Here is a 12358-nt window from a genome sequence, read left to right on the forward strand (position 1 = left end):
ATTTCAAAAGTCGATTAATGCCGTCTTAAGCCAATAAAGAGAGTTGTTGAGTATTTTAAAGGGTTTTATTTTCTAGTCAAAAGTTAAGGTTTTCTTGACCCTTTATTCATTAGTAAAATATCAATCAGGTTGCAGAATATGGAAAACAGGAAAAATAGCATTAATACAGAACATATTACAGTCTGCATATAAGCATCACCCTCAGAAAAGAAAATGTGGCGCAAATGTCAGTCAAAACTCTTAAAGAGTTTCTAAGCAAAATAAGTCTTGCAAGGCTAATAAATAATTAAATAATTTGCAAAACTCTCTCATTAAGAGAAATAAAAGCATAAGACAAATACATCTTTTCAAAACTAATTAATTAGTTAGAAGTATAAACTTAGAATTTTAGCATCTGGGGGGCGTGGTTTGGCGCCCGCTGAGCATGGCGGCACTGGGGTGAGCGCTCCGCTGGCATTGGAGAGAACCCACGGTCCGAGGCATTCTCCGGCTTTGTAGAAGACGGGTCCTGCTCTCAGAAGGCAGCAGGCATGCCCCGAGGTCCTTCTTGACGTCCACTGAAGCTGCTACCATTCTTTTTTATTCCAAGTAAGTTTGGCCGCGGCTCGATGCCGGCCGTGGCCGCCATCTTGTTTTTTTTCCTCGTTTTAGCGCTGAACTCGCAAAGTGACTTTCGAGTGCTGAGCTTGCTTCTGCTTTGGCTTGCCACTCAGCAATGCTCTACTACATGATTCTTTCAAGCACACTGGCTTTCTTTTGGCACTTAGATGCCCTCTTTTCACTGCTGCTCTTCGTTGTGCATTTATGAGGAACTGTATTTCTTCACATGCTGCAGCCATTTTGCGATGCTCCCCAGCCTTTTTTCCTTCTAACTCAAGTCACTGCCTGCACATTTCGCCAACTGGGATTTGGTGTGATACCTCTCCCCCTTCAATGATTGGTGCTTTATTTCTCCTGCTCTCGGAAGGCAGCGGGCATGCCCTGAGGTCCTTCTTGACGTCCGCTGAAGCTGCTACCATTCTTTTTTATTCCGAGTAAGTTTGGCCGCGGCTCGATGCCGGCCGCGGCCGCCATCTTGTTTTTTTTCCTCGTTTTAGCGCTGAACGCGCAAAGTGCCTTTCGAGTGCTGAGCTTGCTTCTGCTTTAGCTTGCCACTCAGCAATGCTCTACTATATGATTCTTTCAAGCACACTGGCTTTCTTTTGGCACTTAGATGCCCTCTTTTCACTGCTGCTCTTCGTTGTGCATTTATGAGGAACTGTATTTCTTCACATGCTGCAGCCATTTTGCGATGGTCCCCAGCCTTTTTTCCTTCTAACTCAAGTCACTGACTGCACATTTCGTCGTCTGGGATTTGGTGTGATACCTCTCCCCCTTCAATGATTGGTGCTTTATTTCTCCTGAAATAATACACAAGCAGAACCGCTTGTCCTCTGCGCACTGTTGCTTATCCCAGTTCGGTGTGCCAAAAAGTTCGTCAAATTGTATGTCAAAAGATTCATGCAAAGTTCAATTTCAGTTATGATCAATGTTTTTTACTGATCGTTAATCATCCTTTAGAACATTATTAGAATTCATAATATCCAATATGCATATACATTGCGTTCCTTTGGAAATCCAATACGTATGTATTTTACAATAAAGGCTCAGATGCCCAATGCATTTCGGGCCCCACGGCCCTTCATCAGGGGCTATGTTTGAAAAATAAAAAATAATAAATAATACATTTACTTAACTCATCAAATCTCCAATGTCCTGGGTTACAGTGTCCAACAACAAAAATACGTTGGTCGAACTTATTCTCATACTTAGAAAATGTTATCAAACATTCATTGACATTTGAATTACATGCATGGTGGACAAACGGGAATAATGTGAAAAATACTGACGTTGTACTCAACAGAACTGTTTACGCCATTGAAAACAATAACGTGTATATATAAACAAAAACATGCACAGTGCTCAGTAAAGAGAGAAAAAAAGGTGAAAGGGTTACGCCTGGCTGTCACATGATAACATGGTTTCTGGTCTGTTGATACTCGAGACCAAACTTACTTCTCTGGGAGTACTACAAAAAAATCGAACGTACGTAAGTGACACAGAACTAATCATTGGTTGGAGCGCTGCTCAGTGTTCTTAACAAACAATGTGTCAGGGTTCGAAATACCGCATGCATATGAAGCGCATTAAAAAATGACTACCTTTTGTCTGGTGGTAATGCTATCAAACGGATAACTAAAAAATGTAAAGGACTCAAATCACACACCTGTGTTTCAAACGGAATATCCAACGGGGTCAATTAAGCCTTAGAAGAGTATTTTCCAAGCTGCTCAATCGCAGCATGTGCCACTGGTCGTCTGTCTAAACAAACGAAAGTGAGCATAAGTAAAAATTCGGCATGCGTGAGTAAGATTAACAAAAAAAGGCGAACCCTGAAGAATTGGCTTGGTAGTTTGGTCTGCCCTGTTCCCATGATGCACTGGGCCAGGGACAGACTAATTTGCATATAGCCAGGTTCTGAACTGGGATGGTGCAGTGAGCTAAAGAACGGTGATGGATCAAGCCCTGATCTGTTGACTGGGTAGGAGTGTTCTGATTAACTCAGATACTCTGACCATCACCACCCCCTTTTCGTAATTATTTTATACCTATGATGAGCTGGCAGCGTTTCCCTTTCCTGCACCCATTGGAGGAATGGTTCCCAGATCTCTCGTGGACGAGAGGCAGTTGGCATGGACTCCCAGTAAATCCCCAGCTGGGTGTGCCCATAAGTTACGTCCGACAACCAGTCAGTGAATTTGGGGAGAGTTCTGCGACCCCAGCGAACTGCTACCTGACGGCTGGCATACAAAAGCAAGATAGCGTGAAGTTTGCGATGTTTAGGGTCTGTATCCGCCACCCACCCCAGTAAACCCAGTAATGGGGATGGCGCGTCCACTCTCTGTAGCATCTGGTTTATTGCATTGAAAATATCTATCCAGTAGGTGTGTAGTGACGGGCAGCTCCATGCCACATGTAGGAAGGTAGCAGTCTCGGCACCGCATTTCCAAAAGTGATTGTCCTCTTTTAGACCCATGCGGTGTAGAGATACAGGGGTACGATAGAATCTATGTAAGAACTTGAAGTGGATTAATCGGAGTCTGTAGTTGGGAGTAAGATCCAACAGTTGCCTACAGCAGAAGGACCATTGGTCGTCAGTCAATTGCGGGTCAAGCTCCGTATTCCACATTTGCATAGAGGTTGGGGTTACAATGGGAGACTGCTCTTGCATCGTATTATATAAGCGGGATATCAGCTTTTTCGGGGAAGCCTTCGCTAGAATATTCTGGAGGGCCAGGAGCTGCGGAGGTTCTTCCGGAAAGCAATCGTTAAGGGCCCTGCAAGAGAATTTCAGCTTATGATACAAGAATTTGTCTGCAAAGGATGGGGCCTGGTCTGACTCTATCAGTTGGATGTTTCTAAACACCCCGTCGGGATAAAGGTCAGCAAATGAGTGTATTGTAGCCCCTGCTAAGGAAATATCTCCCCTACTCTCTTCCAGGCATGGTATCATTGGGTTTCGTCTGAGAGGATCGCTGGCGCATATAAGATAGGTAGCCATGCGTGCTTTCGCAGCTCCTGCCAAACCCAGCGTAACATATTGGCAGTGTCTATGTCTGCTGACGGCCTGGGGGTTTTTTGATAAAGGGCAACACTAAGTGGGAGCGGGGACACAGCGTCCATTTCAACCGCAACATGTGGCTGATAGGGAGTGGGGTAAGCCCAAAAGTGTACGAACTGAGCTTGTGCGCACATGGCGTACAGGTGCATGTCAGGCGCACCCATACCACCCTGTCTAAGTGGCAGTGTTAAGAGCGACCAAGACAGCCTAGCTTGTCCACCCGCCCATACCAATGCTAGGAGATGAGAGCGTAGGCAGGCGAAAAAGTGCTTTGTTAATGGGATAGGGACGTTAACAAAGAGATAGAGGAACTTTGGCAAAACCACCATGTTCACAAGAGCAATTCTGCCGGCAAGGGATAGCGGCAGTTTTGTCCAGATGGCCACCTTCCCCTCCAGCCAAGTTATAGCTCTGCCAAAGTTCAGATTCCAAACATCCTGGAGCTTACGACTTATCCACACCCCTAGATATTTAACTTCATCAGTCTCCCACCGTAGAGGAAACTCAGATTGTACCTCCTGGGTGTTGTCTGTGAGGGGAAAGATGACTGATTTAGCCCAATTAATCGAAATACCAGACAGACTAGCGAATTTCACAAATTCGCGAAGGAGCGGATCTAAATTCTCATTCGGCTTGGACACATAGAGGGTCACATCATCAGCATATAATGAGACCAGTAGGCTTCGCGTGCTAAAGCCCATCCCGCGTGCAGTATGGTGTTGTCTGATCCAGGCAGCCAGTGGTTCCATCGCTATGGCGAACAGGAGTGGGGATAATGGGCATCCCTGCCGCGTACCTCGGGATATAGGAAAAGGCTTAGATATTAGGCCGTTTACTCTTACCCTTGCTGTAGGTGTCGTGTAAAGAGGACGGATTAGTGCTATGAACATCGTGCTAAACCCCATCCGCTCCAGAATGCGAAAGAGATAAGGCCATTCAAGAGAATCAAAGGCCTTAGTGGCGTCTCGAAACACTGCTGCTGCCTGAACATCCGGGTGCAGGTAGTGTAGCACCGAGAAGACAGTTCTGAGGTTGTGTGAAGTTGTGTGGCCTGGTATAAATTCCGACTGATCAGGGAGAGCTATCATCGGGAGTAGTGGCAGTAAACGGTCAGCAAGTATTTTCGCATAAATCTTCACGTCCACGTTTATAAGGGACAGGGGCCTGTATGAATCCAGAGATTTGCTGTCCTTGTCCGGCTTTAGAAGCGTGACAATGAGAGCCTCTCTCATAGACTCCGGTAGTACCCCCTCTATCAAGGTTTCGGTAAAAACAGCATGTAATCTCGGCGCAAGCTCGTCCACGTACGTTTTATAGAAGGCCGTATTGAGCCCGTCAGGACCCGGGGCTTTGTTCAAGGGCAAACCTTTAATGACTTTGGCGACGTCTTGAACAGTGACTGGGAGGTCCATATATTTACGGTGTGCATCATTGAACCACACTAGGGCCATGGAGCTTAGGTAGCCCTCGAGCAATTCTTGTGCTTGCACATGAGTGGATGTATAGAGTTTTGAATAGAACATAGCAAAGGTCTCAAGTATTTCTTCCTGTCCAATAATCACATCACCATCTGGATCGACTACAGTGTGCACATGGGATGGTGAAGTGGTCACATTCAGTAATCTCGCTAGTGTTTGGCTAGGCCTGTCCCCTTCCCCATATCTACGTGCCTCTGCCCGCTTGCCCAGGAATTTAAGTTCTCGCTGCGCCTCCTCCGAGTAATCTAACAATTTAGCCTTGATTTGGGACGCTATGTCAGGAGTTGGGTTGTCACAGAATGTTTTCTCAAGGTTCTTCAGGTCTCTTTCTAATGTGCTCAGGGTTCCCCTAATAGCCTTGAGAACACCCGCCTGGCACGCTATGCATTGGCCCCTGATCACCGCTTTGAATGCATCCAATAGCGTCGACTCTGTAGAGACAGATCCGACATTATTTTCAAAGTAGTTAACAATATCTGTCCTAATTTCCTCGGTAAAGGCGCTATCCAAGAAAGCATTCGGTGGTAGGCGCCAGGTGAATGCCCCAGTTGGGGCACCAGGGACTCTCAGTTCAAGCAGGCAAGGGGCATGATCAGACAATGACCGGGCCAGACCCTCCACCCCAACTGTCCAAGCCGCAACATCCGGCGTAACCAACCAGAAGTCCAGCCTTGACCAAGCTCCATGGTAGCTAGATAGGCATGTCCCTTCCCTGCCCTGTGGGTGCCACACCCTCCAGATGTCATTATGTCATTTAGGGCATTGCACGCATGTGGGTGGAGGGGTCTAGGGCGACCCTTACGGTCTAGAGAGTCATTGAGTACCACATTAAAGTCGCCTCCCCATATGACCGTCGGGCAATGCATTAGCGTTATCTGGGCCCACACTTTCCTGAAGAACTCCGGATCATCTACATTGGGGCCATAGACAGCCGCCAGCACCAACGGCTTACCCATGAGAGTTCCAAGTAACACCACATACCTCCCCTCCGTGTCATAGGATATTGTATGTTCCTTCCAGTCAAGGCCTCTCCTTACAAGGATTGTCACTCCACGGGCATAATTAGAGAATATGGCCGAGTATATATGGCCCCATCTGGAGTGTTTAAGTTTGGGCGATGGTGTGCTATTCAGATGTGTCTCCTGTAAAAAGCATATGTCAATACCGTGCCTTTGTAGATAGCTATGTAGTAACCTCGCCTTTCTACTGTCCTGTAGGCCACGGAAGTTCCATGTCAATACCTTTGTCACTGCCATTTGTCTAGATGTAGTCTCCCGTGGATGTTATTTACACCCTCCACACCATGACCATGCAGATTCTTCTCTAGGCACCGACCGACATCCAAACAGCCTAACACCCCGTTCCACCCCCCACCCACACCAACCCCCCAAACAGGTTGTGATAAAACCCACCACAGTACGCACATGGCGTAAAAACAGTTGAACAGGTAAACAGCGGGAGACACCCCTTGGGGGATAGGCATCTCGAGCATACAACCCCGGTTGCACAGGGTGACTGCGTCCTATTACTTAAGACCTAAGGCATTAAATTACAACTAAGGTGATAGCGGCATAGTGCGAGAATCATACATCAGATGAGCAATTTGGCATATATCTGTACCGGGTAAACAGATTTGACATCATTGCAAACAACAGGGCGAGGTGAGAAGCGCGGGCACCCAGCAAAGCCAGGCACCTATTAGCGACAACAGTTAGTGGCAAGAATCAGTCAGTCATTGTCACTCAATCTCGCCTCAGCATTCTCCTCAGACCCAGCCTTCCTTTTCGATTTAGAACCACATACGTGCTTCGCAAATTTAAGGGGAGAGCGGGCATCTGTGAAGTAGTTGGCAGCCCCTTCATGCACCACTCGCAGCTTTGCGGGGTAAAGTAGGGAGTATGGAAGGCCCGCCTGTAGCAGCAGGCGTTTCGCTGGGATAAATTCTTTTCGAGCCGCCCGTACTAAGGGCGTGAAGTCGGGGTAAAAGGACAGGTGATTACCTTTGTGCACTATTTTACCTTTCTCCCTCGCAAGTCTGAGTATAAGGTCTCTGGTAGTTCAGTAGTTTAACAAGTATTGGTCTTGGCTTTTCCCCAACTGGCGGTTTCATCCCCAGCGCCCTGTGTGCTCGTTCGACAGTGAACACAGGCGATAGGTTGGAATCAAAGAGTTCATGCAGCAAGTCTGTGATGAAGACCTCCATTTTCCCGATCGCTGTGGTCTCTGGAATTCCTGTGACCCGAACGTTACTTCTTCTGGAGCGCGCTTCCAAATCATCGGCTTTGGCGCGCAAGTTTTCCAACTGCTTCTCCATATTTGTGAACCTCACCTTTGCATCCTGTTGGAATTCGCCGCATTCAGTGTGGCGATTCTCAAGGCAATCCAGCCTAGTCTCGGGTGTGCCGACCTGCGCCCTCACCGATTCCAGCTGTGTTGTCATTGCGTCCAATTTTGTGTCTATGCTCCATAAGCTGGAGCGCACCTCCAACATCAATGTTTTGACATCAATGTCCTGTTCAACAGAATCTGTCTCCATCTCCACTGCACCGGGGTCTGGAGGCTGCGGCTTGTTTTGGCGCTTTTTTCTCGAAGTTTATGCGCGGTTGTCTGGTGTCTCCCTTGCCCATCTTCCCGGCCTCCACAATACACAATTTCTCGTCCTGGGCTTCCTCCCTGAGATACCAGTTCGTTGTAGGTAGTGCAAGCAGTGGAAGCGAATGAGGTAGGGGTCACAGCGCGCAGGTCATGGGTGTCACGCCAGGCCGTGTGCACAGAGTTTGCAAAGACCAAATCCGATATCAAGAAGGACAACGAGCCTGCGCAATCAGCAATGTCTCAGTGCGCTGTGGAGGGTTGGTGGCCTGGGCCGGGGTCAACCATTCCCAAAGTTTGTGACGGTCCCCTGTGTAGGCGCCGGCTGTCGGCTACTCTCACAGCCGGTGTAAGACTATTTCGAAGATTGGAGGAGAGTCTCGCATAAAGTCATGTCGAACGCTGTGGCCAGAGCGTACCGTCGGTCAGCTCTTCCCTCATTTAATGGACGGACGCCATCTTGTCCCGGAGCCCCCGGGTGCAAATTCGCCGTGCGATGGCGGCGCTTACTCGAGATTTCAGTCGTGGAGGGGTCTCTAGTCTGCTGTCTGCACTAGTGTGTCCGACACCACACTCGGTTTTGGGGCCTGTCTGCAGGGGATCAGCGCGTCGGCGCCTCACAGAGCCAGCAGGGTCCGAACCCAAAGCACATTTCAGCCCAATCCAAAATAGCGGCCGCCGTCTCCGATGATCTTCGAATTTGCAAGGTATTTTATCAGGCGCAGCCCAGGGAAGGGTATTTTCAGATCACGTTGGGTCGGGGGCATGCACCTACCCCCTTCCTGTATGTCCGCAGTTCAAAACCGGCCAAGTTGCAGTGCCTCCGTCACGGCCCACCAGACCTTGGGCTCGGGTCCGAGGCTGATCCCAGCAGCGATACCGTCGCCCTCGGCTGCCGTCCCCGCGCCTTCACGAAGGCTACAGGTGGTGCGCACAACTCGCGAATCGCCCACACTCCGGGCCTCAAAAGGCGTCAGTCGATTCCCCTTGGTCACCACAGCTTCGCCGTGCAGGAATATTCAGCGTGCCAGGTGGTCTGAAAGGATTATGTCAGGATTTATGCGGCAGTTGGCGGAGCTCGCTTATTCAGCGGCCATCTCGCTGCTCGGTCGGCCACGCCCCCCTCAACGTGCCCACAGACTTGGCCGGATTCCTTCTCCAACTTCCACTTCATCAAGACCGAAAGGAGTTATTGTGTATTTCTGAGAATACACGGATCTCTTGAAAGTCCTGTCAGCGGCCAGAGCCTCTTCTCGATTGACTTGGTCTGGATCTTCTTTGTTCTTCGCGCAGGACTACCCTAAAGCTACAGCGAACCGGCGTAAGGCTGGACATGCGAGCCAATCTTCGGTCTACAGGTGCCAGATATGGACTTTTTCACCCGTGTCTCTTCAGAGTCACCTACAACAACAAAGCAACTTCAGATATGGATCTCGCTGGTCCTTCATCCTCCTTCCCTCCCTGAATTCTGTGTTTTTCATTTTTCTTCGTGTGATTCCTGGTTTTTAATGCTATTCCATATGCTCTCCATGTTTGTGAGTACTCCTGCAGTGATTATATAGAAGTTGTATTCTCTCTTGTTCACTCCTTCCTTTTCCACAAATTTTGATAATGACGACTCCCTTTCTCTTATTGGTATCCCTACTCAATGTTTTCCTTATGTTCCCGTAGATTCTGATCATCGTTCTGTGATGTTCTCCCGGTCGTGTGCCCTGCTGATCCTGGAAGTCCCACCTGCTCTATGTGGTTCCACCCTCCCCTCCCTTCGTTCCTGGTTTTGTTCCTGGTTGTGCTCCCGCACCTCCCCCTTTTGTAGGTATGTTTCACTTCCGTTTGTCGCACATATTTTTTTTTCTTATGTGTCATCCTTCTCTCCCCTGTTTTTTCTCATTCCCTGTGTTCAGCAGGTGTCATTTCTCGTTTCATTTTTACATCTTTTTCTTTACTCTCTTCTTTCTTGTGTTTGGTTTACTCATTGGCGATTTGGCTCCCCTTTCTTTGTACCTTCTTTCCTCTTTTTGATACCTCTCTCTTCTTTTCTTCTCATCCCTTTACTCTTACTTGTTATGCACTATGCTCTATTAGCTTCTTCTCTCTTGTTTTACTCTTTCTTTGTTCCGCTTGCTTACTAGTTTTGGGCTTACCTTATCTTATGGGTTTTTTCCGTGATTTTATGCCATTTTTGTATTCTATTTTGTATCATATTGCATGTCGTTAAAAGTTATTTCATGGAACGTTAAAGGTCTCAATTCTCCTATTAAGAGACAAAGGATTTTATCCCACCTGGCAAAACTGAACATTGATTTTGCAGTACTACAAGAAACTCATCTTTCTGATGTTGAATCGGTAAAACTCAAAAGAAGTTGGGTAGGTGAAGTTTTTTATTCTCCTGGTGATGGTAAACGCAACGGTGTAGTGATTTTATGTCGTAAATCTCTTTCTTATTCTTTAGTAACTCAAGAGTCAGATACTGATGGCAGATGACTGTATGTCAAATTATCTTTAAGGGGTGTTCCAATCTCTCTTCTCAATGTATATACCCCTACGGGAGGCGACCCCAGTTTTTGGCACACGATGGCCACACGTATTTCCTCATTCATGGATGATAAACAGAAATTCCAAAGTCTCCTTTATCCCTAACAAACCCCATAAACTCTTTGCCCTAGGCAGTCTCCCAACACAAGCTCATTGAAGCCTGGCGCCTTTGCAATCCGACAACCAGAGAGTTAACTTTTTATTCACCGTCCCATCACTCTCAGTCAAGGATTGATTATATTTTTGTTTCCCATAACATTGCACAAACCCTTACTAACGTAGAAATTGGTCCCATTTTACTCTCAGATCACGCTCCTGTTTCGATAAATATTGATATCTTGCCAAAAAATCACGGGTCCTAAGTTTAACGTCTCCTTCACTAATTTTTTTGACGAGTTTTTTTAGATTAATGATACCCATTATATGTCCAAACACACCATTTGGGATGCCTTTAAAGCTGCGGCGAGAGATTTCATATTTGGTTATGTCGCCAAGAAACAGAAAATTGCCCCTAAACTTACTGGAGATCTTCTTCAGAGAATTAAGAGATTGGAGCACTCCTATTACGCCTTACACTCTCAAGACACTTTGACAGCTCTTATTAATGCTAAGATGCACTTTAATGACAAATCTACGGAGGATGCCTCCTTGTATTTGTTAAAGTCAAATGCAAAATTTTACGGGGGCAAGAACAAAGCAGGGAAAATTTTGGCTATGCGCCAAGCATAATATGTTAAATATTGAATCTATTTATAATGATAGCAATATTCTTATACATAAGGATGGTGACATTTTAACTGAGTTCTCTCGTTTTTACAGTAGCCTTTACTCTTCTGACACTCAACCCTCTACCCAATCCCTTGCAAACTTTTTTATAGCATACATAAACCCCACCATTTCCCTCTTGACCTATCATCTTTGGAGTTAGACATTTCCCAGCAAGAATTATCCACTGCACTTCACCACCTCAAAAAAGAAAAGGTCCCTGGACCGGATGGCTTCACGGTTGAATTTTACCTCCATTTTTCTAAACTATTAATACCTAAATTGCATTCCCTAATAGACTCTTTTGTCACACTTGGCACTTCTTGGCACTTCTTCGGGTTCCTTTTCTGACGCTCACATCTGCCTCATACCAAACGCCACCTTCCCATATCAAGCTTGCCGCATATGCTGACGATTTTCTGCTCTTTCTGTCTAATCCCAATGAGTCTATACCTGCCTTTCTAGAAGAGGTATGTGAATACTCAATGATTTCCGGATATAAATTAAACAATGAGAAGTGCGAGATTTTACCCTTAACAAAATTTACTTTTAAACCTGATTTCAATGCATCCAATTTCACCCGGAGTCCTTCCCACATTAAATACTTAGGATTGCATGTCACCTCTTTATTTTCGGACACAGTCTCACTTTGTATGAATAAATGCATTCAGAAGATATCGGATTTGTCAACCAGATGGCATCCTCTTTATTTGTCGTGGTGGGGTCGCCTTGATGCAATTAAGATGATGTTGTCCCCCATAGTCCTCTACACGATCTCTAATATTCCAGTCCCTATCCCCGCAAAAATGTTTAGGAAAATCAACTCAATCCTCTCTACCTTTCTATGGAATGGCAAAAAACCTCGGATGTCTCTCCTCAGACTAATACGTCCCAAGTCGGAAGGTGGAGTTAATTTTCCGGATTTCTCGACCTACCAAAAGGCTTTCCTCCTTCGACAAGCCTCCTTCTGGATACGGGATCCTGTTGATACTAGTCCTTTATGGGTGACGGTTGAACGTCTCTCACTCTCCCCCTTCTCTTTTGTTGAACATCTTTCTTTTTCCCGTAAACCACAAGTGCTATCCCCTCCCATACATAGATATACTACCAAATTGTTTTTATCTTCTACTCCCTCTCCTATTACTACAGTCAATGATTTCCTTAATTCCACCATTTGGCACAATAAGAACTTGTTAATTAACAACAAGCCCTTCTACTGGAAATCCTGACGACAAAAGGGATTACTCTGGGTGTCCCAGTTATTCTCAGACTCTACCTTCATACCCTTCTCAACAATTAGTCAATCTTTTAATTTACCTGTTTCTTT

The sequence above is a fragment of the Lissotriton helveticus genome, chromosome 1_1 (assembly GCF_964261635.1).
Source record: "Lissotriton helveticus chromosome 1_1, aLisHel1.1, whole genome shotgun sequence".
Lineage (NCBI taxonomy): Eukaryota > Metazoa > Chordata > Amphibia > Caudata > Salamandridae > Lissotriton > Lissotriton helveticus.